At 40.3% G+C, this 27,136-nt stretch overlaps 1 non-coding gene across 1 annotated transcript; it reads left to right on the top strand.

Moving 5' to 3' along the window:
- The first annotated feature begins 24,366 nt into the window (after positions 1 to 24,366).
- LOC145583647 (small nucleolar RNA R71) lies at positions 24,367 to 24,472 on the top strand. The gene has a single exon (XR_014100258.1). It is a non-coding gene; the product is annotated as a small nucleolar RNA R71 (small nucleolar RNA).
- The last annotated feature ends 2,664 nt before the right edge of the window (positions 24,473 to 27,136 follow it).

Genomic DNA, 27,136 nt, shown 5'->3' with positions numbered 1-27,136 from the left:
GTCCTTTTATTTTGTTTCTTATTCAGATATCCATGTTTATTTTTAAATAAATTTTGTTTTATTTTTTTTACAGTATCTGTTTGATTTTTTTTTTCGAATTTCGTTGATTTTAGTTTTGGTTTGAGTTTTCGTTGATTTTTTGTCGAATTTTCGTGAGATTTGTTCATGTTTGGTTCGAATTTCGTTGATTTTGTTTGATTTGTGAGATTTGTTCGTGTTTGGTTCGAATTAATGAGAGATTTGTTCATGTTTGATTTGTTCATATTTTCGTTGCTTTGTTCATATTTCGTTGATTTGGTTCATATTTTGTTTTCGTTGATTTTGTTTAAGTTTTGTTCATATTTTCGTTAATTTCAATTTGATTTTCGTTATAAATTGTGGACTTTTTATTATTATGTGGGTTTTTTTTATGTCTAATTTTTTCATAAATGAAAATGTTTTTTTGTTTAAGGTTTGTTTTAGGTCGGTTGTGGGTAGAGGTTGTTTTGGGTAAGTGGGAATGGTGGTGGTAGAGGTGGAATTGGCGGTGGGTGGGGTGGGAATGGTGGTGGCCTGGTGGGGCTGGCTGCGAAATACATGCAATGAGCCAGGCAGTGAGTGCGTTATTTTCTTTTTTTTTATTTTTTTAAAAGTTTTAGCGACCGTCTAAAGCGGTCGTTATTTTCAGATTTGCGATCGCCATGTAAACGGCCGTAATTTTGATAATTTGCGACCGTTTAACATGTGATCGTTGAAAATAAGAAAAACGGTCGCAATTAAAATTGCGACCGTTAACCAGTGGTAATTATTTTTAATTGCAACCAAGTAAACAACGACCGTCACGTAACGACCATTGACGGTCGCAATTGTTTTTAGCGACCGTTTTCGCTATTTTTAGCGACCATTAAAGACGGTCGCAAAAACCATAATTTTTAGTAGTGCTAGAAAGATTCTAATTCAAAAATCATCATCCATACATAATAATCAAGAACCAATTGCATACTAATCACAAACAATCATTCAATTTATCAACATAATCTTCATCCAATTCCCTAGAACAAAATCTAAGCTAACATGATGAACAAAAACAAGGAAAACAAGGTAAAACAAGAATAAAAGCTAGAATCAACCAACTAAACTAATTAACTACTCAAATCAACAAACAAATAAACAAAAACAAGAAATAAAGGAAAGCAATAAAGATGAGAGAAAGTTAGAAATGCTCATTGAATAGATGAGAAAAAAAATCCACAATTAGCTTCTTCAACCTCTCAAAAACTCCATGGAAAATCCAAGCTTTCTCTCTCTAAAACTACTCTTAAATTAGATAGAGAAACTAATCTAACCCTAAGAGAGAGAAAATAAAAATGAGACTAAACTAATCTAGGGTGAATAATTGTTAAGAAAGTATTAACCCCAAGAGGGGTATTTATATTACAAGTTAATAATAAAAGAAAATAGAAAATAAAGAAAGAAAAGAAAGAAAGAAAAAGGAAAATAAAATAAAAAAAAAAAGGGGAAATAAAAAGCCAAATAAAAAAAGAAAACAAAAACCCACCAAAATTAAATCCCAAAAACCATCAGTTTTCTTCCTCCTTCGTGCTGCTCTAATTCAATCATCATCAACCTCGCATCATACGCATCAATCAGACGACCATCGTTGCTACTTAATCATCTCCATTAATCGTGGCCATTCAATTTTAGTAAGAACCCCCATTCATGAGCAAGTCACGTGAGAATTAAGAAATACAAGACCCACGAAGGAGCCGCCGCGACTAGGCATCTCCTCGGCATCTGCCGAAAAATTGCAATGGGTAGAAGGACCGAGGGTCGCGCTCGCGGCAGCAGAGGACGCGCCCGCGGTCAATTCCAAGAGAATTGGGGCTGAATTGAGGTTCGATTGTGGTTACTCAGTTTGGGAATTGATGAAGAGTGGTGGCCGGAAATGTCAGGGCTGTGAACTGGTGGGTGGTTAGAGCGGCTGTGCGAAGGAGGCGCAGCAAGTGTGATTGGAGGTGGTTGCTATGGTGGACGGTGGTGAGAACAGGGGGTTGCTGTGGCTGAGTTCGGTGGTGCGATGGTGAGAATAGGGGGTTGTGGTGTTGCTGTTGTGTGGCGGCTGGTGGGTGGTTAATGCAAGGTGGCTATGATTTACGTGGGAGTTGACTTGAAGGAAGTGGAGCAGGGGAGGTGTTGGTGGTCGTGGTTTTGGTGTTGCGAGGTTGTGATTGGTGGCTGCTGGTGTGGCTTGTGAAGCAGGGGTTGCTCTATTTTGGTGCGTGAGGTGGAGTTAGAGTCGGTGTCTGGGATTGCACGGTGGTTGATGTTGCGGCTGTAGGTGCGGAGATTGGTGTTGGCTGGTTGAAACAGGGGAGTTGCGGCTGGTTTGCGTGAGCAGGGGAAGTGTTTTGATGTTGGTGTGTGTTGTTTGGGGTGGTGTAGGATAGGGATTATGGAGTGTAGGATAAGGGGATAGCAAATTGGCAGCAGCTTGGCATATGACAAGGGAGTGAGGGAGTATGACTTTGCTTGTTAGAACATTTGACCTTGGACTTTCAAATAAGACTTTGATTATAACCAAGCCTCGACCCGAACATTCCTACAAACAAAACCAAACACGAGGGTAGATCTACATATAAAATAAAAATAAAGTAAAGGAGAATAAACTACAATAATAAAATAAATAAAGAACCTAGACTAAAAACATTACATAAGTAAGAAATATAAAATAAATTACGAAAATAAAGTAAAAACTATTTAAAACTACTAAAATACTTAAATCAAAAGATAAAAGACGAGAATAAGCAAATAATAGAAATAAAGGATAAAATGAGCTAAATTATTGGAAAATAAGCAGGAAAACGACTCAATAAACACCCCTAAAAGTGACATAAAAGTCACTTATTAGTTTAATTGGAAGAGTGTCAAGCAGAGCACAACTGCAGATTCTACAACTGAAGCCGAATACTTGGCAGCTGCTAAAGCGGTTAAGGAGGCTGTTTGGATACGTAAGTTTGTTGGTGAACTTGATGTTATACCCTCAATCAAGGGTCCAATAGCCCTCTATTGTGACAACAATGGAGCTATTGCTTAGGATAGAGATCCAAGGGAACATCAGAAGGTCAAACATGTCAAGCGGCGATTTCACATGATAAGGGAATGGAAGTCAGAAGGTGAAATCAGAATTAGTAAAGTTGGAACGGACGAAAATGTAGCTGATCCACTTACTAAACCTCTGCCTCAAGGGAAACACAACAAGCACGTTAAGGCAATGTGAATCAGGCACGTTGGAGATTGGCTTTGATTTCCATGTTTAGTGTTTTAATTAATTTTAAACATTTTAATGTAAGACACTACGATGAACCATTCAAGTTTGGAGTAATTTAATTTCATGCAAGTTTATCACTTCGTTTCTATTTAATTGTGGTTTAAAATTAAATATTGAGTCCACTCGATTCTAAGAATATTCGAAATAGGGAATCAAGTACAGTCTTGGATATATAAAGAAACACCTATTAAGTGAACATTAAATATTATAATAGAAAATTATCCCTAATCGAGGTGATTTAAATGATGGACGATTAATGACCACTTGAGATTAGTGTGTAGTATGATTTATAGCACCGTTTCTTGTGCTACAAGGACATGATTATCATAAATCAATTACACAGGTATTGGTTTATGGAAAGGGAATAAACACGTCATCAAATGCCTATCCCTAGATTAAATACAATTTATACAACCTAAACAAACCTAATACGAGTATAAGGCAAGCATAGGGGTCGAACCACAGGGAAGAGTTAAGCACCACCAAATGCTATCAACAACTAAGCTAGTCCGGGATAGGGAAAGTAAACTAAAGTCTAGGACACTAAAAAAAGAAATAAAACACTAAGGGAAATGGTTTAGGAATAGCATTCACTCAAGCATAAACAAAGGCATAGAAGTTGAATTAATCATGAACTAAACATGCTCGAATATCAAAGTAATGTCCAATCTAGCCACCTTTCGAGGTCAATTGGCTTCTCCTAACATAGCCTCTATGTTGTCACATTAGAACCATATACTAGGAGCTAAAATCAAGTAATAATCGATACAAATGAATCTTACTAGGTCCGTTATCGCATCTTCAAGCAGTAATTCACCTCCAATCAACTAATAACATGCATTTTGTAAGTAGATGATCAAGCATAGAAAGACTTTAATTACAAACAAATCAACTCCAAACCCTAAAACATGCTCAAGATCTAACTAAACCACAACCCATCCCCTTAATGGGGAAATTACTCACTAATTATGCCAACAACAAGATTAATTAATAAATAACCAAGCATTAACATGATTAAAAAGCAATACTATAACTAAAACAAGAATAAAATAGCAAGATAAAGAGAAAAGAGTAAGGAGATGCTCATTGATTGAAGTTAAAGGTCTATAAAGAGGTTGATTAAACTTCTTCTTCAAAATCCAAGATCAACAATGAAAAAACCATCAATTTTTCTCTTTAAATTACTATAACCCTATTCTAAACCTACATAGAGAAGCTCTTCTAAAACTAATTAATTGAGTAGAATAATAGTTGATTGTTCTAATTACCCCAAAAATGGGTATTTATACAAAGCTAGGAAAAGAAAATAAATAAATGAAGAGAAATAAATAAAATAAAGAAAAATGGAGAAAGAAAGGTGAAAATAAAGGAATTGGGGAAAATAAAAAGAAAATAAGAAAAGGAAATTAAAAGAAAAAGAAATTAAAATAATAAAACCAACAAATCCCACCAAAAATCGAAACAGTCGGACCCAAACTCTCTCCTCTTCAATATATGGCTGCTCTTGAATTTTCGTCACCACCATTCATCAACCATCAACAACAATCATCAATGGTAATCATCAAGCACCATCTTTCATCTTCGCTCTAAACTGTTCCATCTCACTAAATGCTATGTGTGAAACTCGTGAAATGGTTCGATCAAACCGAGGGTAGGTTCGGCCGAACTAATGGGCTGGTTCGGTCGAACCATGGCTGTGTTCAACCACACCTCTTCAAATTAGAAAATTTCCAATGTTTCTGACTCTTTTGACACTTCAATCGAACTCTTCAAAAGTTTGCCCGAACTCAATTGATTTGCCATTTGCTCTGATTTGGGGCTGTTGGTTGTGAAAATTGGTGGTTTGAGGGTGGTGCGAAATTGGTGCGCAAAGGTGGTTTGGTTCGGTTAAATTGGTGAAGGAGGCAGTAGTAGCGGTGCGGGGCTGCTATTGTTGCGGTTTGTACAGAGACAAGAGGAGTTGCAGTGGTTTGGTATTCTGTTGCTGTGCGCGAAAGGTGGACGGAGGAGGTGATGAGTGGCTGTGACTGTTGGTGATTGAGAATGGCGGTGCGGCTGGTGGTTTTGGTGGTAAGGTTATGTGAGAGATGATTAAGGGCAGTAGAGGTTGCTCCGTGGTTTGGGTTGCGACAGAGATTGATGTGGGCTGGTGGTTGTTATGGAGGCAGCTGCGGTGATTGTGAAGGGGGTAATTAAGGTGGCAGGTGGTTGATTTGAGTGTGCAAAGGTGGGAAGATCGAGGGAGCAGGGGAGTTTTGATTGGTGGATTGGGTTGTGATTGTGATGGTCAGGGTGGATGTAGGGGATTCGAATGTTATGGTGATGGTTAAGGGATAGTGTGGTGGTGGATAATGGTGGAAGAAAGGTGTTTACAGGGCGTTTGGCAAATGGGATTGGGACTTTGGGGAATATAGGGTGGGAGTGGGAATAGGAATTAATGGGAGGGAATTCATGAAATAATCCCCATTCCTTGTTTGACATATTTTGGAAATAAGATTGAGAAATTTTAAATCCTATGCTTGCTATGTGGGAATAATAGAGGGATTAAAAGCAAAATTTACAAGATTGCCGTTTTATTATCATATGTCACAAAAATATATGCCATAAAACAAGGGGTAATATTGTCTTTTTAACAATTCAGTGAATTCCCCCCAAAATATTACCTGCCCCCCCAAACAATAAAATGTAGGGAATATAAGCTAATTATTCCCAAGCCCATTCCCATTTTATATTATAATTCCCACCAACCAAACATGGGTTTATGAAGACTAGGGATTATTATTCCCATTCCCAACCCATAATCCCACTTACCAAACAGCCCGTTAGTGGTTGCGGGAGTTTGAGGGTATAGTTGACTCCAAACCGAGACTTGAACTCACTTCATTTGAACTTTGTAGCACATGTCTCGAACTCACGAGCATTGGCCTACACAAAACACGAATCGAGGGGAGAAATGGGACAAATAAAATAAATAAAATAGAAATAAATAAACTAAAATAAAATAATAAATTAAAACTAATTAAATAAAGAAATTAAACTAAAACGTATCAAAATTACGAAATAAACTAGAATTATTCACGACAAACATGAGAATAAAAGGGAAAATAAGATAAAGCGAGCACGAAAATGACTCTAAAATTACTCCCTATGAGTGACATAATTGTCACTCATTAGTTTCGAACCATACTGGATCGACCTATGATAAAACTTTAAGAGATTTAAAAATCGTCATAAGTATACTTCTCATTATGGCTATCGGAACCTCTTTCCTCGACCATGAGTATTGTGAGTTATCTTGTTTGAGTACTAGTCCGTTTTGATGTTAGTTAAACGTCTGCCGTACATGGAGATTAATAACGGCAACACTTGGGTGGCTACGTCCTCTTAGTAAGAGAAGATGACAGTACAAGACTGGGAATGTCCCCCTACTAACAATAGGGAACATGTCTTTGTTGTTTACAAGGCCTCTCGAAGAGCGAGATTGTAAAATGCATGGACGTGCTCAGATGGATTTTAAGAAATCATCTATTTATTGATAGTCGAACTCGGATTTTGAGAAACACTTCTGAACGTAATATGGATGACGAATAATCTTACCTAATAGTTCATGAATAGACATTAAGTGACATAGGAAATAGGCTATACACAAAAACCGCTCTTGTCCGGAAGGACAAGTGAGAGATTGATAGGAATGGTGTCCTTTGAACAAGTGTATAATTCCGATAAAGGGTTCAGAATTATTAGAATGCTAATTATTCAGTAAGGTCAAGTGATCAGAATGCTTAGTTGGAGGCCGCTTTCGATCAATAATATTAATCCATAATTAATATTACAGCTTACTCTTGAGTGAACCCTTCAGGTCATACCCAAGCAACTAACGATCCGATACGACAAATTAATCTGGAAGGAATTAATGAGTCGCTCGAGTATTATGTATTTAGACGTTGGAAATCGAGCTAGGAGCGTCGAGACCGAGCGTCTCACGTTGAGTCAAATTAATAAAAGACGAGACGGTAAACTCAAATTAATTAACCAACAATTACCTAAATACCCCTAGCATCGGAATGCCCCGGGCAAACCGAGTGCTAGGGGCAAATGGTGCTAGCACGCCATAGCTAGCAATGCTAGCAAGCATGCTAGCACGCGCAGCAACTAGCATCACTAGTGCGTGCATCAGCTATCAATGCTAGCTAGCATGCTAACACGCACCGCTGGCGCGCGCCCAACAGCTAGTAGCCAACAGTGCTAGCCAGCTAGCATTGCTAGCACCAGACGCGCGCATGCCTTGGCTAGTAACCCGCAAGCATGCGTGGCTTGCTGGGCAGAGGAAGTAAGCCTCCCTGCACCTAAGACACACGGGCAGGCCCAACCAAGCCCAAGGCCGCCAGCTGGGCACGCCTTGGTGCCCAAGGCTGGGTGCCACGTGGCGCAAGGGGAGAGGAGCCGAATGGGAGGGTCCCTGGTGACGATAGAGGAACCAACCCGCCTGCTGGGGCGGTAACCCATAGCGATTACACTCAGGATATTCTCGCTGAGGCGGTTTGGGGAAGCTTGGGGAGGAAGGCAATGGTCCCCTTCCCTTGTGGTCCTCACGTACCTTCTCCTTCCATGAATCCCACTTGTTGATTAATTACTTGTTTGAGATTTCTTTTTTTTTTTTATTTAAAAATAAAATAAGAAAATTGATTTTGCTAAACCCGAACATAAGAACTTGTACGTGTTCCTTCGCGAAGTAGCCGAGCTTCGGAAAAGTTCCTTAGGTATAATGGCTATTTTTGAATTTCCTCACGCAACCATAGCCTTCTTCCTCCACGTACATGCATGATACCAGTCCAACTGACGAAACGGTTAAGTTTCGCCACTATTTTACTAGAGGCCCTGGCGATTCCAAAGCCTAGCCTGTCCTCCACCAACCCGAAGCACCGCCTTACCAACTCTCCTACATTGGTGGGAGAGTGGAATTCTCATATGACATTCTCTATAAATACCCACCTTGGGAATCAGAGAAATTCACTTGAGTAAGAACTCAAAAAGGCATCTCCACTTGAGAGAAAACTTTTAAGTTCACATAATACTTTAGTAGTTTTTTTTTTGTTCGACTTGGCTAAACTTCGATTAAGAGACCGGTCGGGTCGAGTTGCAGGTGGCTAACGTAGGAGGTCTTTGCACTTGCAAGACTCGGCTTTTCAAGTAAGAGCTCCGTGGTGTGAGCGAAGCATGCGTCAAGGGTAAGATGGTCTTTTCTCTCTATTTTGTTATTTATGTCTTTTAGTTATATTAATTGTGAGCGGGTCTTGGGGTCGGGCTTTGTTCGCGGAAAGTCGAACTTTCCGAAACCCAACAACAATTTCCATGATGAGTGATTGAGTATTAAACTTTCGTATAAGCAGGCATGTTGTATACGTTTGGACTCTATTTTGATACTCATGATTTTGTTTCTTTCGCTCTATACTAGTCATACTCTGTAATCTTTAGAGTAAATTGAAGTATTGAAACAACAATTATGCACTAAGATTGGTTTTTGAAGTTGAACTTGAAAATGGCTCGAGTATGTTATATGTTTGTAGTTTGTTCTATGGCCAAGTTCGATTGGAAACTTAGTTTTCAAAGGAACAAAATGGTTATTTAATCATTGTGGTGCATTTGAAAATTGTAAGGCTCGAGATCTACGTAAACCATTTGTAGTTTAGGCGATTCTCGAAAGTAGCTCGAATGGTATGAATATCTCATTTTTATATTGGAGCCCCATGTGTCGGGTTATGTGCATTCTTGCTATTTTTCAAGTCTTAAAGCCCCCAATTTGGGGTATTTCTAATGACTTGCTATTTTTTAGGTCATTCATATAATCATGATATTGAGATGGACCTACGTATATATCCCATTTTTTGTTTTGCGATATTTAGGACAATGGCATGGCTTTCACATTTTATTTAAAGTCATGATCAAGAAAGCAAGTTAGTTCTTTGCTTGTTTACAAACCAAAAACAATTGTGTTTAAGGTTTAGTAATTTTTACCTAATGTCAAAACGTTCGTAGAGATCATTGCGTTGATATTATTATCAAAGTTTATTTAAAATATCAAATGATTTCATTGTTCTTATCAAACTTTGATTTTGGTCTTGTAGGTGGTTCGTTTACCATTCCTAAGCCTATATTCACATGATGACTAGACGAGAACAAGTTCGAGTCAAAAAGAAGTCGAATCTTAGTTCATTCCTTTTGGAAATATACATGTATTATCCAAACAGTTATTGAGAATCTGAAAATTTATTTATTTGAGAAAATGAAACAAAAATTCAAAAATGAAATTTTGAAGACTATTTTTTATTTATTCAGAAAGTAAGAAACATGTTATTTCAAACTAGAATTCAAAATTTTGAGAGGATCCAATAAAGTTAATGAAAGCAACTTTTTCTAGTACGCAAAATACATGATCATGTTATTTTCAAAACTAGACCCAAAATGGAAAGAAAAGTCTAGCTCGTAATTGAGTGTGACTTTTTTGTCCAAAATTGATGAAGGTAAGTTGTAATTTGCAATTTATTCAACAAAGTAAGAAAATGTGAGCAAACTTTTGTATATCTAATTTTGCTTATGTTTATCTTTTTAGTGTTTGTCATCATTGTCATATTTTTCTAATTGAAAGTGAAGTTCTTCCAATTAAATAAGCATCAGAGTTTGAGAATAAATATTATCAAACTTAGGTTTGATGGAGTGTTAGAATGGTTTATAAAATCATTCGAATCACTCTCCAAATATGGTCTCATTTCAAAACGAAAGTTAAGGTGAGACCTATAGTTTCGTAGCCCCCAAGTGTAGACTTAGGGGGCTTTTGGAATTCATGTACACATATGCTAGGGGATGTTTCTCATGTTTATTTAGAGTCCTAAGATTTGTGTTTTGGGTAATTTTACCCATGCCACGTGGGCCAATCCCTGCTTGACACGTGTCAAGCCCTTATTGGTCCAAAGGGGACCAATCTCCATTTGACACGTGTCATCACATAACTTAGGAGAAAAGGCGGCCTTCAGGCCCAATTTCCGAGGTAGCCACAATGCGGCGCAGCCCATCAATGATTAGGGCGAAATGACCTAATCATGGGCACATTTTCCAATGACCCTATAAATAGGGAGAGTTACCCCATTTTGGGGGCATCTACAAAAGATCTGAAAAATCTACAATTATTACAACCTACCCTACATTCTCTTACAACAGAGAAAACACCTGATCGGCTCGGAATTCGAGACGATCTCACCTTAATTTCCGCACCTTTTTCCTTTTTCATTCAATTACTAACTTGATCGTCGGAGGCAGAGCTCCACCCACCCGGAGTCTCCGTTGTTTTGCAGGTACAGGCGCTTCCATATCAGACCTTGAGCTGTAACTCTCCCGAGGGACTAACAACACCCAAAACATTTGGCGCCGTTTGTGGGGAGAGTACCTCAAGGATGGTTCAAGAGTCTGTACCACCTCCTGATCCCATCAACCTTCAACCGGTTATACAGCCGGGTAATTCAAATGATCCTCAGTCGATGGTCTATACTCACCATGAGGATGAACAAGTTGAAACGTATGTGGCCAAAGATGGGTCACTCATTTCAAGATACATCCGTTCTAGGGATAAACTAGAACGGAGAGCAGACCAGGCGGGTCCTATCAGACCCCTTGAGCAGCCGGAAGGGGAATCCCGGATGGCTAGAGGATCAGCTCCTGTCACCAGAGACGAACTCATGAAATTCAGGACTAGTTTCAAGAGTGAGATCAAGGACCTGATCAAAAAAAACAAGGCTGGCTCAAGCAAGGGTCAGTCGGCAAGAAAAACTCCTCAAGCTGAGAGGAGGAAGCCGGTCAAGGATAGGCAGCCAACTCCACATCCTAAGGAGAAGGCAGCCGCAACACTTGACTGGTCTAAGATCCTTCTCCCAGAGAAGGGTCCAAGGAAACCCCGCCGGCAGGATCAGCCGGGGGGTAGTAAAAAGTCAATACCCGACGCTCGGGAAATTATCGAGCGCTGGAGGAGTCAGCAGATGTCTGAGTCGGCATCTACTTCGACCTTCCCAGACAGCTTCCGAAATACTTCTGCAAGGAACGCTCAGTCCTTTCATGAGAGCTATACAGGCGGTAATACCGTCTTCTCTGGCCCTCAGCTGATAGGGAATGCCCCGTATGTACCCCCTATGGTCTATGGGCAGTATTCCCCTCATTTCATGCAGCCGACCCTCTTTGGGGGTCAGGCGGCATATAACGTACCTCCCCCGGACTGGCAGCTTTCTTTGCTCAAACTTGGTGAACAAACTTCTGCGCTCACCAAGGAGATAACTGAGGCGGCACAGCCGGCCAAGGTTAAGAATGTGTTGGTGGTTTCTTATGATGGTACCACCAACCCGGAGGACCACCTCATGACCTACACCTCATGGCCTTCCCGGAGGACGCCATGTGGTGTCGGTGCTTCCCGGCTACATTGAAGATTATAGCCCAACAATGGTTTGGCAACTTGCCGGCTGGGTGCATTGACAGCTTCAGGAAGCTTGCCTTCCTGTTTGCCTCCAACTTCTCGATGAACATCCCTGCCAAGAAGACAAGCCTTGACTTGAGCGCTATCAGGCAGGGAGATAGAGAAGGATTGTGCTCCTATGTCAGGCGGTTCAACCTGGTGAGAATTCAAATCCAGGGACTGTCTGACGAGGTAGCTTACACAGACTTCTTTAAGAGTCTGAAGGACGGGTCGACTTTCAAGTTCGACTTTGTCCGAAAGAGGGTTTTTACCCTTCAAGCGGCGTTGATGGAGGCGGAGAGCTTTATCTACTCGTCCAACCATCAATCAGACTCCAAGAAGTCTAACAAAAAAAAAGAGAGGTGGTCTGCTCAGCCGGCTAAAAAATCTGATAAGAGTAGTAAGAGAAAAGAAGTTTGGGCGGTTCAAGAATCTGACTAGCCGTCCAAAAAGAAAAAGAAAGAATTCAAACCGTATGTCTCACGATATGAATTCAATAAAGACTGCAACACCATCTTTAAAGAGGTAAAGGATCGGCTGACCTTTGAGAAGCCGAATCCAATGAAGAGTTCCATTAAGTCGCGGAACAAGAATAAATTCTGCCACTTCCATGAGGAAGTGGGCCACGACACCAACGACTGCTATAGCCTCAAGCGATCGTTGGACCGTCTGGCTGACAAGGGCTTGCTGAAATCCTATGTCTCGAAGTCCAAAGCGACTTCTAAGACGAATCCGGGACAGTCCTCTAAGACTGCCCAGCCGGCTAGTAGCTCGGACACCGACAAGGATCCGGTCTACACCATAGCAGGCGGATTCGCATGCGGTGGCCCGACCATCCGGGGCACCAAGGATCATCTCAAGAAGATGATCCACTCGGTTGATGATGGACAGGCATCCTCAAGCGGTATATTTTCGGATGTCCTCATCACCGAGAAAGATCGGGGCAAAGTCCGCCGACCGCATGATGACGACCCACTCTGAACGAGTGCAAGGCCGTCATCATCTCGGCTCTAATGCTTTTGAAGTATGAAAGGGATGATGGCTCTATTGGCTTCCTCTACGGGGATCAGAAGACGGCAATGGAGTGTTATCTCTCATATGTCAAACCAACGGCTGCTGCAGCCGGTCCTCCAAGGAGCCAATAGACCTTGACGATGTCAAGGACCCTGATTCACCCCCACCAGCAGCCGGAAAAAAATGAAAGGCTGATCAGCTGGTGGAGGTGAAAAAGGAGAAGAAATAGCAATCACTGACCGGGGAACGGTCAGATGATCTCCATCCCCAGCCGGCTGGAAAACACTTTGATATTCCTCTGGATGAAGCCCGTCCGGAGAGAATTGTTAAGGTGGGGACGGATGCTCTGAAAGAGTTGGGTGCAGGCTTGCACCTTTTGCTGAAAGAATTCAAAGACATTTTTGCCTTTGAAGTGGAAGAGATGCCAGGCATCAGCCCGGATCTTGCTGTCCACAAACTCGCTGTTGATCCAAAAAAGAAGCCCATCCGGCAAAAGAAAAGAAATCACGGCGAGGAGAGAAGTCAGGCGGCAGCTGCCGAGGTAAAAAAGTTGTTAGACGCTAGGTTCATTCGGCCATGTAACTTCCTGGATTGGGTAGCTAATGTTGTGCTTGTAAAGAAGCCGAATGGTTCCTAGCGCATGTTTGTTGATTACACTGACTTGAACAGGATGTCCAAAGGACAGTTACCTGCTTCCAAAGATCGACAGTCTGGTCGATTCTACAGCCGGTCATGCCTTGATGAGTTTCATGGATGCCTACTCAGGCTTCCATCATATTCCCCTGTGGAAAAAAGATCAAGAGAAGACGGCCTTCGTCACTGATCAGGGGTTATTCTGTTATACTGTGATGCCGTTTGGCTTGAAGAATGCGCCGGCTACTTTCCAACGGATGATTAATATAGTCTTAATTAATCAGCTTGGGAGGAATGTAGAGGCGTATATTGATGACATGATAGTCAAATCCAAGCTACAGACGGATCACCTTGCTGACCTCCGAGAAACCTTCACCACACTCAGGCGGCACAAGGTCATGTTGAATCTCAAAAAGTGTGTTTTTGGTATTGAGTCTGGGAAGTTTCTCGGATTCCTGATTGACCAACGGGGGATAGAGGCTAACCCCGAGAAGATACAGGTGGTGATTGACATGAAGTCACCCCGCTCTGTCAAGGAAGCTTAGAGGCTTACCGGTTGCTTGGCAGCGCTTGGGAGATTCCTCAGCCGGTCAGGTGACAAGTGCCTTTACTTCTTCAAGGCAATCAGGAAGAAGACTAGATTTGAATGGGGGGATGATGCTGAGGCGGCCTTTCAGAAATTGAAAGATCATTTACATTCTTTGCCACGACTGGTCAGCCCTCTGCCAAAGGAGACGCTATTTATGTACTTAGCCATTTCAGATCATGCCCTTAGCGCCGTTCTCCTTGCTGAGAGAGACGGTATACAATTCTCGGTCTATTTCATAAGCCATGTTCTCAGGAATGCTGAACTCCGGTACCCCTTGGTTGAAAAATTTGGCCTCGCTCTTTACATGGCTGTTAAGAAGTTGAAACCTTACTTCTTGGCACATCCGGTGGTAATCTACACTGATCAACCACTCAAGTGGCCAATGACAACCCTGGAGTCATCCGGCAGAATGCTCAAATGGGCTATTGAAATGCAAAGTCTTGAAATCACCTACGAACCTTAAATAATTAACCAGGCCCAGTTTAGTATTTTGGCCATAACTTCCTCATTATTCATCGGAATTGGGCTTATAATATATCGTTGGAAAGGTCTTGTAAAGCCCCATCCAATTACACCATTATTGGACCCTTATCATGGACCAAACTAAACTGGTTTGGCTATTTTCAAATAAATAAAGTCATTTTCAAAAACAGAGAGAAGAGAATTTAATAAAAACTAAACCGCAACACTTGACTTTCAACCACTTTCACCTCATTCGATTATGGTTCAACGTGAAAGGCATTCATCACTGGGTTTGGTTTTGGGGAGACACAAATGGGTGTCTACAGAAGCCCCCACTTTGACTGAGTTTGGAGAAACTTAAGTTTCGAAAAACGAAAGTCAAAGTATCGATAGGGACGGAAAATGATTCAGAACGTTCTGCGATCCAAAATCATTCTTATAACGCCGATACCTGTAAAACAATCATTAGTTAAACAGATAAGAGAGTTAAGAAACGCGTATCTTGCACCGTCGAGCACACGTCTCTGAAAGTAACCATTTGTTGTTGCTTTTGTTGTTTGTGACAACCTCCACAGTATCTCGTGAACGCCATCGTTGAAGATAACCATATGTCGTCGTCTTCAATATTCTTGGTGACAATCCTCCACAGTATTTCGGGAATATCGTCGAAAATAACTGTATGTCGTCATCTTCTGGGTTGTGGCAGTATGTCGCCACGGCAGTGCATCGCCGCTATAGACAATCTTTCCTTTACCTTGAGGGACCGTCGAAGGTGACCATATTTCGCCATCTTCAGAATTTGTGACAATTCTCCACATCCTAGGGAACGCTGTCTATTATTGCTGCTACATCTCGAGCTTTTCCTTAAATCATGGTTACAACTTTCACAATCTTAGCGAATGTCATCGAAGACCGCCTCATCACGAACCGCTCTTCTCAAATATAGGTGACAACTTCCACAATCTTAGCGAAGGTCGTCGAAGAACGCCCATCTCGTGCTATCTTCTCAAATCTTGGTGACAACTTCCACAATCTTAGCGAAGGTCGTCGAAGATCGCCCATCTCGTGCTATCCTCTCCAAATCAAGTGATAACTTCCTCAATCTTAGCGAAAGCTATCAAAGACCGCTTCATCTCGAATCGTTCTTCTCAAATCTAATAATAACCTCCCCAATCATAGCGAAAGCTATTGAAGGTCGCTTCATCTCAAACCGTACTTCTTAAATCCAAGTAATAGACTCTTTTAATCTTAAAGCCCCCTGTTGAAGGCTTCGTCATCTCGAATCTTCAAATCTTCTTCCATCCTAGGAAATCGTTGTGAACCGTTACTATGGTGCTTGCGATGAGCCAATACTTAGGCACTTTAAGCTAAGTGAGACAATCTTTTGTCAGGTCGATCACTTATTGTTGTTGTAATCGAGCCGATTACTAAATCATGTCAAATTGCTTAGAGGGGCTAACTGGCGTACCAAGGAACCCAAAATTGCTAAGCTAGGTCTATATGATCGCATCATGAAGCCACGTGACCTGTCGCTGCACCAGCGCATGCCAGAACTTCTGTCGCCGCGATATCGTTCTGAACTTTCAATTTGGTCGTTTCCTTACAACCAAATCTGCTCAAATCTTTTGCAAATTAAGGCTCTTCATCTCCATATAATTTTGCTCAAACTTCTCTCATCTTGGAAAAGTTTCATACATCTATATTTGCAGTTTTTCGAAAAAATCCGGGAATATTCTTGCTCGCTGGAATGTACCTGCATTTATATTTCAGACTATAGGACTTTGCTCATCTTTTATTATCTTAGGGTTGACCTAAGGCTTAGTGTTGCTTGACTCATTGACTGGTCATGACTCGACTCAAAGCGTTTGACACATGTGTTAGACTCAACTCGATGTGAACTTTGACTTAATGATGACTCACTATGTGTGACTCGTGTGTGCACTGGACTTGATGTGTACATGACTCAAAAACAAAAATTTTCCGTCATTTTTGTGGAGGGTACCGACTTTCTCCCGAAAAAGAAAGACGCGAAAAAGAATCGAAGTGTTTGATGGTGCATGTTGAATGAGCTTGATCAAGTATATGAATTTGATACTATCCCTCAAGGTGCAAGGATTAATTCCTCCTAAACTATCTTAGTTGACTCGATTATGAAAGTATTTGGGTAACTTAGGCATGGAGGCTAAGCACTTCATACTTTGATACAATGATGATTATAAGTGATGAGTGATGTGTGATATGACAAAGCACGCTTCAACGTTATGTTAAGAATTCATGACAAAGGGTTCCTAATTGGAAGTCTATTTGGTCATGTATCCGTGATGTGTGTGAAAGTGACACTAAGGTTAGGCCGCAAAGGCTAACGGTGTGGAAAAGTATTATTCGATAAGAGTCAAATAATGATGACTCTTAGGCTAGGTAGGCTAATGATGTAAGGATCAAGCCCCCAAGTCTAGCTCTAAGTAAATAGGGATGAGCATTGGAAATCCCTTGATATGATCATGGTGTAAGTGTGTGAATGTGAAAATGAATGCATTTTTATTATGGCCGCACCCCAATGTGAGGTTGCCTACGTATCCGTTAGGAATCAGGCCAAACGCAGCTCTAGCCGAACCTCGCACAAGTGTGTGTATACCTCAAAAAGGTCTTTTTTAAGGGTTGTAACGTGGTTAGGCTAAAGGTTAGAGAAGAAGGGGATAAAGGCTCAAGACCCTAGAATAAGCCCCCAAGGTGTGCAACCTTGCTTTTGAATCTTTGTATTTTTTTTATTTTTATGCTTGAGGTTTTCTCTCTTTTGAGCTCTCTTTTATTTTTTTTATTTTTTTGCTCTTCTTTTATTTTGCTTTTTCATTTTTATTTTTATAAGTGTGGGCAATCCCGATCATGCGGTCTATCACTCACTTGGCATTCATGTTTCTCAGGCACGGTACCGAGCACTCGATAAGAAACGCAATCTGAGACATGTTCTTATCAAAGATATTTTTATATCCAAGACATTGGAACACTTGCCCTTTTGTACACTTTTATTTATTATTTTTTTTTGCTTATTTTTATTTTGAGATCACTCAAGCTTTTCATATTTGAAACTTGCATAAGTTACACACCATCCCATCCCAAGGTTAAGTAGATGTGGGTTGAAAAATGAAAGATCTATCGTTAGACGAGGCTCAAAGTGGTTTATCAAGAAAAGGATTATATATTTAAGCGTGAGAGATAATATGTTATGGTTACAAAGGGTGCCTCAAATCATTGGTATACCTTGTGCTTAATTCGGCGATTTTTTTTTTTTTTTTAATAATGCAATGATCATATGCAAGAAATTAAAATGCTCATTTTATTAAAGGGGAACAAAATTAAAAAAAAAAAAAAAACCTATGTAATAAATCTAAGGTAGACAAAGGGTGCCTATGCTAGACTTATTGGGGAAAGGTTTGAAAAAAGAAGAAGAAAGCATGAAATCTTAGTGAGAATCTTGCCTTGTGTTTTGTCTCATCATTACTCCTTTTTTTATTATTGTTATTGTCAATCACATGACTCGAACTCGATTCAACATGCATAGATGGGAAGAGATCATGAAAGAATGAAGGGAATGATATGTGTGGAGAAAGTATGTGGAGAATAGGAAGAAGATGTAGATGAAGAAATATTGAAGAAATAGGAATAGAATGGACCCCCACTCAAATGACGGAAAAATCGACTCATGCATGAACCTAAGACATGGTCATGGTAACATGTACAAAGTGTGTGCTAAGACTAGTGAGTGTAGGCGAAATGTTAAGACTTGTGTCATGACCATGTGGCTAGACTATGTGACTAGACTTAAGCAAAGACTAATATTAAGACTTCACGTACGTGCATTAAACTGGACAGGCTGTGGTATTTTAGTCATAACTTTTAATCTGTGACTCTAATTGGGACGAAACCAACGCCAAATTAAAGATACAACTCGGGGCTACAGATCCATAGGTTATAAGACTCGTGGTTCTTCTTAGAACTCCGTCTATGACCAAAACAAGTTGACGCATGTGCAGTATACGGGAATAAAAATCCGGGTTGACTTAAAGGAACTATGACTCGACTTTAGGCTTTTTATTAGTTCAAATTAATTAATTAATTAATTAAACAAAGCCCTTTAGTCATTGGTTAGTTTATTTAGATTTAACCACAAGTCAAACAAACGGTTAACACATATATAATATGTACAAGCAAGGATGCACAAGTAGTTCACATAGTCACAATATGATGCAATGAGTTTGCAACCTAACCATGGCTCTAGTTCTCTAAAGTTCGAGGATATGGGTTAAGTCAAAAAGGTTCATGGTTATGAATCCATATGCATTGCACACAAGCCTATCGTGAGGGTTGGAGCGAATGGACAGGATTCCGCGAGTTCGTGATGAAATCGAACTCGACTCCATGGTTTGGTGGATTCACAAACTTTGCACGTATCCAAATCTGAACTTTGCACATGATAGTGGGATATTCCATTGGGCAGGTGAAGCAGGAACCCCCAGAGGGTTATTTCCGTATGTAGAACACATATGGGTTCAGAAAAGTGAGAAAAGGACTCAATCAATAAGCAAAATCAAGCCAACAATGCTAGACATGGTCAAAGCAAGAAGGCAGACCCCTGGCTCGGTATTGGAAGAACTTGGCGCCAGACTACAGGGACTGTCGCCGCAAAAAAGCTTCTGTCGCCAGGCGACAGAAACTTTTTACGGGCGACAAGCCCTGTTTTCTAGACGCTAGTTCCTACATGCCTTGGCAAGTTTCTGTGTTCTTCGAATTTTCCAGATTTCGCATCATCTTTTCGATTCTAGTCATGAAAGATATTTCTCAAATTTCCTACGTGTAAAATTCCTATGGATTGACTCATGGGGTGCTCCCATGAGGACCTTTTAATGCATATGACAATAATGTTAATCAAATCACGCACATGAAATACTTAGAATTTTTCGAGTCTCATCCGCTCATTCTAAATAATTGCCAAAATTAAATAAATTTCAGGAATATAAATAGAAATCCTCCCCAGTGGAGTCGCCAAAAACTGTAGGGAATATTTCAAGCATTACAATAACCCCAACTTGAACCCCACTGTGATCATACACTAAAGTACGGTGGCGTTCCAAAGGGAAAGACAAAGAGCAAAAAGAGTCGCCAACAAGTTTTAGGAACTTGTAAACCCAAAAGACAATCCAAAAGGACCATCAACTACTCCATAAGGTCTTGAACCAAACAGGGTCCGGGGATGAGGGTACGAATCCAATCTACAAAAGAAAGGACCCGCCCTATAAAATAGGCCTCTACTTTGTTCTGCTTGTATTCATGTGCGCTTTTCGAATAACATACAAACATTATATTGAACCTACCCTGTTTATCTATGTTGGTTGAAATTAATGCACAAATAATACTATTATTGGCGATCACTTGACTTAAAATCACATTAGCCTAAACCAAATTAATAATTATCTTATTAAGCGTGATTTCAAGTACAAATTCCCTTTAACAATCATAAAAGGTGTGATCAAGCAATAACAATATAAAATATCAAGCAACATAATAAATAAAGCAATAATAATAATAACGATAACAGCATGATAAGGCATAATAAAGCTTAATAATAATAGCAAGATCCTAGGCATGATACTAACAAGATTAATAACAACTCCTAGCATGTCACTAAGCAATAAAGGTCAAAGCTTTAAACCTAACATGGTACTAACATGATAACATGATATTAGAAAAGATTAAAGGCACCCTAAACATGATACTAGAAAGCATAAAAAACATCCTAACATGATACTAGGAATATTAAACAATAATAAGCAAATCTAAACATGCTTTCTACATTGAAAGAGAGTAATAAGATTACATACTTTGAAGCCTCGTACCTCTTTCTAATAACAAAATACACAAGTTAGTAAACTTCAATGAAAATCAATAAAGAATAATTAAAGAATTAAAGAATTAAATTGAAATCAAATTAAATAAAGTTTTGACTAGTTTTGGACCAAACCCCAGAAATTATCAACCTTTCACGTCTAGGGCGAAGGCAACTTCGAACTTGGCTAGGTGAATCTAAGTCTTTTGAATGCGGAATATTTTATGTAAAAGCTAGTTTAGAAAAAGAGAGAAAGAAAAGAATTAAGCTATATCGCTTAGAGGGAGAATAGAGAGAATTAAGGATGAGAGTTGATGATTGTGAATGATTTTGAAAACAGGAATTCGGACCCTATTTATAAGAAAAATAGTCCGGAAAAACATAGAATTTGATAAGGAATAAAACTACACGCTGTCGCCAGGAATCGACTCTGTCGCGACGCGACAATGTCTGTCGCGAGGCGACAGGGTCTGTCGCGCGGCGACAGACTTGTCGTTTGGCGACAACCTGTATTAGCGCGTTTTCTTCACGCGGAATCCGATCTTTAATCAACTTGATCTACGGAATCCATACATAAGATAAAATATGTATTTTTAAGAAAACGATATTTTACTCCAAATAAAAGTCTATTTTAAAATAATTAATTATTAAATCTAATAATATTAGAATTAAAAAGAACCTTCTAGAAACTTCCAGAAAAACTGTAATTAATCCTAATAATTTTAGGAATAATAATTAACATGGGGCCCTCCTCTAGATCATTGGGCCGTATTTAAATAATTAACCAGGCCCAGTTTAGTATTTTGGCCATAACTTCCTCATTATTCATCGGAATTGGGCTTATAATATATCGTTAGAAAGGCCTTGTAAAGCCCCATCCAATTACACCATTATTGGACCCTTATCATGGACCAAACTAAAATGGTTTGGCTATTTTCAAATAAATAAAGTCATTTTAAAAAACAGAGAGAAGAGAATTTAATAAAAACTAAACCGCAACACTTGACTTTCAACCACTTTCACCTCATTCGATTATGGTTCAACGTGAAAGGCATTCATCACTGGGTTTGGTTTTGGGGAGACACAAATGGGTGTCTACAGTACCGTAGGGGCAAGTAAAAGTCGTCTTCTCTTGATCCTTGGGGTCAATCGGGATTTGGAAAAATCCCGAGTAACCATCGAGGAAACAATAGAAGGAATGCTTTGTAAGCCTTTCCAACATTTGATCAATGAACGGTAGTGGAAAATGATCTTTGCATGTACTTGTGTTAAGTTGGCGATAGTCAATACACATACGCCAACTGGTAACAAGCCTAGTAGGCACTAGTTGGTCATAATCATTTTTCACTACCGTCATGCTCCCTTTCTTAGGCACAACTTGCACGGGAGATACCCAATCACTATGAACAATTAGGTAAATAATTCCCGCATCAAGAAGCTTAGCCACTTCCTTCCGCACAACCTCTTGCATGGAAGGGTTAAGCTTTCTTTGCCTTTATCTAACGGGTTTGGCATCTCCCCCTAGATCAATTTTGTGCATACATAAAGATGGAATTATACCTTTGATATCATCAATGGTATAACCCAAAGCTTTCTTGTGTTTTCTCAAAACATTGAGCAAGAGGGAGGTTTGCTCCTCCGTTAGGTTTGAATTGACAATCACGGAGAAAGATTCAACGGGACCAAGAAATGCATACCTCAAGCCCAAAGGTAGAGGTTTCAAGTCTACCTTTGGTGCTCCCTTACCGTTGGGACTCTCTTCTCTTTCTTCAACTTGAAAGAGGTCATGAATGTAAGGAGCCTCTTCTTCCATGTTCGCATCCTTGCACTCCTTCTTGCTTTCCTCAAGCAAATCCTCGTAGAATTGTATGTCTTCTTTGTGAGTACCTATCTTTGATTCATTCAACAACACACTTTCGAGAGGATCATTAGTAGCATGCAAGTGGGAGCGAGAAAATTCATTAAGCACGGTATCAAGAACATCTACTCTAAAGCATTCACCACTTGAGGAGGGTTGTTGCATGACATTATTCAAATCAAACTCAATGGAATCATTGTCAATTTTCAAGGATATCTTACCCTCCTTCACATCGATGATAGCTTTAGAAGTAGCTAGCAATGGTCTACCCAAAATTATAGGAATCCTCTCATCCTCATCCATCTCTAGCACATAGAAATCCATGGGGAATGTGAACTTTCCTACCCTAAGGGGAATGTCCTCAACCTTGCCCATGGGGAACTTAACGGAACGGTCCGCTAGTTGGAGAGTAATTTTAGTGGGGGAGAGGGTTCCTACACTAAGCTTTTGGTAGAAGGAATAGGGCATGAGACTCACACTTTCTCCTAAATCACACAAGGCTTTATCAAATTTAATGCCATTGATAGAACAAGGGATGGAAAAGTTACCCGGATCTTTCAATTTGGTAGGAAGTTTGTTGGAAAGAATTGCACTACAATTGGCGGTCAAACTCACCGTCTCACGCTCCCTTCTCCCACTCAAAAGATCTTTCAAGAATTTGGAATAGTGGGGCATTTGCTTCATAGCATCAACAAAGGGACGGAAATATGCAAATTCTTAATGACTTCCAAAAACTTCCCAAATTAGGCATCAAGTTTAGCACAAATTGTTGTGGAAAGGGTAGCTTCTCCTCTCTAGGTTGGCGATTTAGGGGCAAGGGGGTGGCTTCTTTTTCCTTTGGCACCTCAACATTTTTTTCCTTGTTAACACTCAATGGCTCATTGGTTTGTTCACCCTCATTCTCTAACTCCACCTCTTCTTGGGGTTCTTCCTCAACTAGAGGGTCACTCCCTACTACCTTCCCACTCCTAGTTGTCACGACATACAAAGGTTTTGGGTTGACTCCTTGACTTGGAATGTGAGAAGAAGAAGAAGAAGAAGAAGAAGAAGAAGAAGAAGAAGAAGAAGAAGAAGAGGGGGATGAATTAGATGCAAGTTGAGAAATTTGGGTCTCAAGCATTTTCATGTGAGCATTGGTGCGTTTTTGGGCCTCTTCATGTTTCTTTTGATCCTCCTCACACATTTTCAATAGAGCATCTAATTTAGCCATCACGGGATCATTTGGAGGGGCTTCAAGTTAAAAAGGTTGTTGAGGTGGAGGAAGTTGGGGTTGATGGATCCCCGGAGACCTATTAGTTTGGGCATAGTTAGAAACATATTGACCCCTATTGCCTCCGGTGCCTTGGTTATGAACATTGTTTTGTTGAATATTTCCCATGTTACCTTGATCACCAAAGTTTTGATTTTGATGATCATGGTATCGGGAATTAGGTTGTTGGTTTTGATTACCATACCCCCTTTGGTTAGAGTAGCCTCTTCCATTGAAATTGGAAGGGCCTCCCCCACCATGGTATTGGTTATCATAACCACCACCACTTTGGTTCCAACACGGTTTCCACCTTGATTCCAATTCCCCATTTGGTTGGAGTTTTGCCTCAAGTTCCCTACATTCCCCATTCTAGGAGCAAAATTCATAGCATTGACATTTTCCATATTATCATCATGTTCATGGGAAAGGGGTTGAACTTCACAAGCATATACACAATGGGAGGTATCATGATCATAAGTTTCACAGTTAGAACAAAACATGCATCCTTGGGGCATTATATTGTAAGAAAAGGAGGAGGAAGTATCCATACCATTGTCTCCCTTGGTTGAAGGGGAGGTACTACCATGAGGATTGGACCTTTCTTTCATCAATTCATCCATTTGCTTGGTTATTTTGGAGATTTGGGTAGAGAGGTTGTTGATTGCGTTGGCTTGCTCCAATGCATAAACACCCTTACTAGAAGTAGAATCCCTTTCCCCTTCATACCAATCATCATAGTGCTTTGCGGCCTCCTCTATAATACACTCCACTTCATCCTCTCCTTTGTTCATGATTGGACCGCCGGCCACGGCGTCTAGGCTTGTTCTTCCTTGAGGTGTGAGACCTCCATAGAAAGTGTGAATGAGTTGATACTTGGGTATCCCATGGTGTGGGAATTGACGTTGAAGCTCTTTGTATCGTTCCCATGCCGCACTTAGAGACTCACCACTCTTTTGGCGAAAACCTTGAATCAAAGACCGAGCCTCGGCGGTCTTCCTATGGTTATAAAACCTCCTCAAGAAGGCCGTAGTCACTTGGTCCCATGTTGTGAGAGAATTGGGGGACACCTCCTTCTCTAGCCATTCTAGACCTCTCCCAATTAGTGAAAATGGAAACATCTTGAGGCGAATATATTATTGAGTCACTCCATTGGCCTTTATTGTGTCACAATATTTCTCAAACTCTTTTAAGTGCTCATGAGGACTCTCAAACTTTCCACCTGAGAATTGTTTCCTCTCAATCAAAGCAATCAAATTAGGCTTGATCTCGAAATTGTTGGCTTGAGTAGTAGGGGTTAGGATCCCACTTTGCGCTCTAAAGGCTTCGAGGGCCCCAAGACGACTCAAAGGCGTATTCTCTCCCATTTTAGGACCTTCTTCACACTCGAACTTATAGGTTGAGAAAGGGTTGAGATTCGGACTCGATGATGAGTTAGGACTATCTAATTCTTCACTTGAGGGTGAAGAGGGTGGAGTATCTTCTAATTCTCTCATTTCTCTCGTCGGGGTGTGAGAATTTCTACTCCTTACTCTTGATTCTCTTCGAAGTAGGGACAAATACCTCTCTAGCTCTGGATCGATGGGATCAAAGATCTTGAGCGGGTTCGTCCTCTGTTCATACAACAAAGCTAAGAAGAACGTAAGCACTGACAAGTAACAAAAGTAGCGAATACTAACAAATAAAAGATGAGATAGTCTCAAACAAGCAATGAAATAGCAATAGAAGCCGTCTCCCCGGCAACGGCGCCAAATTGATAGAGGAATAATTGCGTCGTTAGACAGCGACGCCTAAATCAAATACACTTTATAACACTCAACTTATCCTGATACAAGTATATGGCAAGAAGAGGGATCGAACCACAGGGAGAAGCACATAAACACCGCATTCATCACTAGACTTTAAGCTATCTCGAAACAAAGGATAGGAATGACTAAGAGATTAAACTAAAGATAAAACGAGTTAAAATCAATATAACTAAACTCCAAGGGAGATGGGTAGATGTAGATGCCGCTTGATCATGCAATAACATAAAAGCAAATCAATAGTGAACTAAACATGCATGATTAACGATATAAGGTTCAATCTAAACGCCTTCCGGGGTTAATCGGTTTCTCCTAACATAGCCTCTATGTTTCCACACTAGAACCATATATTGGGAGGTGCAATCAAAGAATAATCGATAGTAATGAATCTTAACTAAGTCAACTTCCGTTCCTTGTTAGCAAATATTCACCTTTAATCAACCAACAACGTGCACTTGCAAGAAGATCAAATAATATCAAGCATGCAAAGATTTAATCACAATTAACTTAATCCCAATTTTATAAGCATGAACAATTAGCAACTACACCATCCCCACACCCTTGGCTAAGTGACTACTCACAAATCATGTTGAAAACAATATCAATCACCAAATCAATAAGCATCAACATGATCAATAAGCAAAGAAGGAAAATCAAAGTAAACAAGCAAAATTAAATGCAAAAGTAAAGAGAAAGAGTAAGAGATTGCTCATTAATTGAAGTTGAAGATCTACAAAAGATTGAACAAGCTTCTTCTTCAAAATCCAAGTTCATCAATGAAGAAATCCACACTTTCTCTCTCTACCAAAATGAAGACTAATAGTGTTTCTCTCTCTAGATTAAGCTAAAATTGTGTAGAAAATTAAAACTAAGTTAATCTAATCTCTCGAAATATTCTAAAAATCGCACTTATATAGTCCGTACAGAGTCGGCTGAAATAGAGGAGTGGTCCGACCGAAGACTGGGAAGGTTCGACCGGACTACAGGGTAGGTTCGCCCGAACCATGGGTAGGTTCGGTCGAACCTCCCTGATCCTGGTCTGGTCGAACTTCTGAGGTTCGACCACTCCTGCAAAAATGCCAAATTGCTTCTTGACTCTGCCTTGACGTTCGGCCGGACCACTGAGCAGGTTCGGCCACACCCTGGTTCGGCCACACCTTCAGGAGGTTCGGCCGAACCTCTTCTGAATCTTGCTTCCTTCAGCTTTCCTTGAGCTTGGCTTCCTCCTCTTGAAAACCCCAATGGTTCCTACAAAGCATAAGCATGGAAATCAAATTAAAAAGTAGGAAAAAGGGGCAAAATCTAGGGAAGAAGATGCATAAAGGGAAAGGGGACCAAGTGCAAAGAAAAGGATGCAAACAAGCCGCAAATGTGGGAAAATGATTATCAAAATGAACCTTAATCGTGGCATAAATGCAACTCATCACTAGTCTATTTATAATCATATTATAACTAGACTAGGGTTAGAAGCCCAAAACCCTTCAATCCACTCCATATGGCCGGCCATACTAGAGGATGAGGCCCATCATGGGCCTTGTCCTCTCGTGCCCGATCTAGACCCTTTGTGTGACCTTATAGGATCCGTCCAATTGGGATTTAGGCTATTTTACTAGCCCAAAGATCGTTAGTACCTCTAGCTATGATATAACGACGACCCAAATGTCCGAACTTAATTATCTCCATAATTTGATCCATTGATATATCTAGTAATTGCACACGACGAAGACATAAATCCTTCAATCTCCCACTTGTCTGAGACAAGTGTGCAATATTCAAATTCCTTAAGTCAATATGTGTCGATTTGATAATATGATTGCATCACATGTCGAGATCATATTAATCTACAA

The sequence above is a fragment of the Chenopodium album genome, chromosome 15 (genome assembly GCF_948465745.1).
Source record: "Chenopodium album chromosome 15, dcCheAlbu1.1, whole genome shotgun sequence".
Classification (NCBI taxonomy): domain Eukaryota; kingdom Viridiplantae; phylum Streptophyta; class Magnoliopsida; order Caryophyllales; family Amaranthaceae; genus Chenopodium; species Chenopodium album.
Note: the sequence above shows the minus strand (reverse complement) of the source record. Positions and strands in the feature narration are given on the sequence as shown.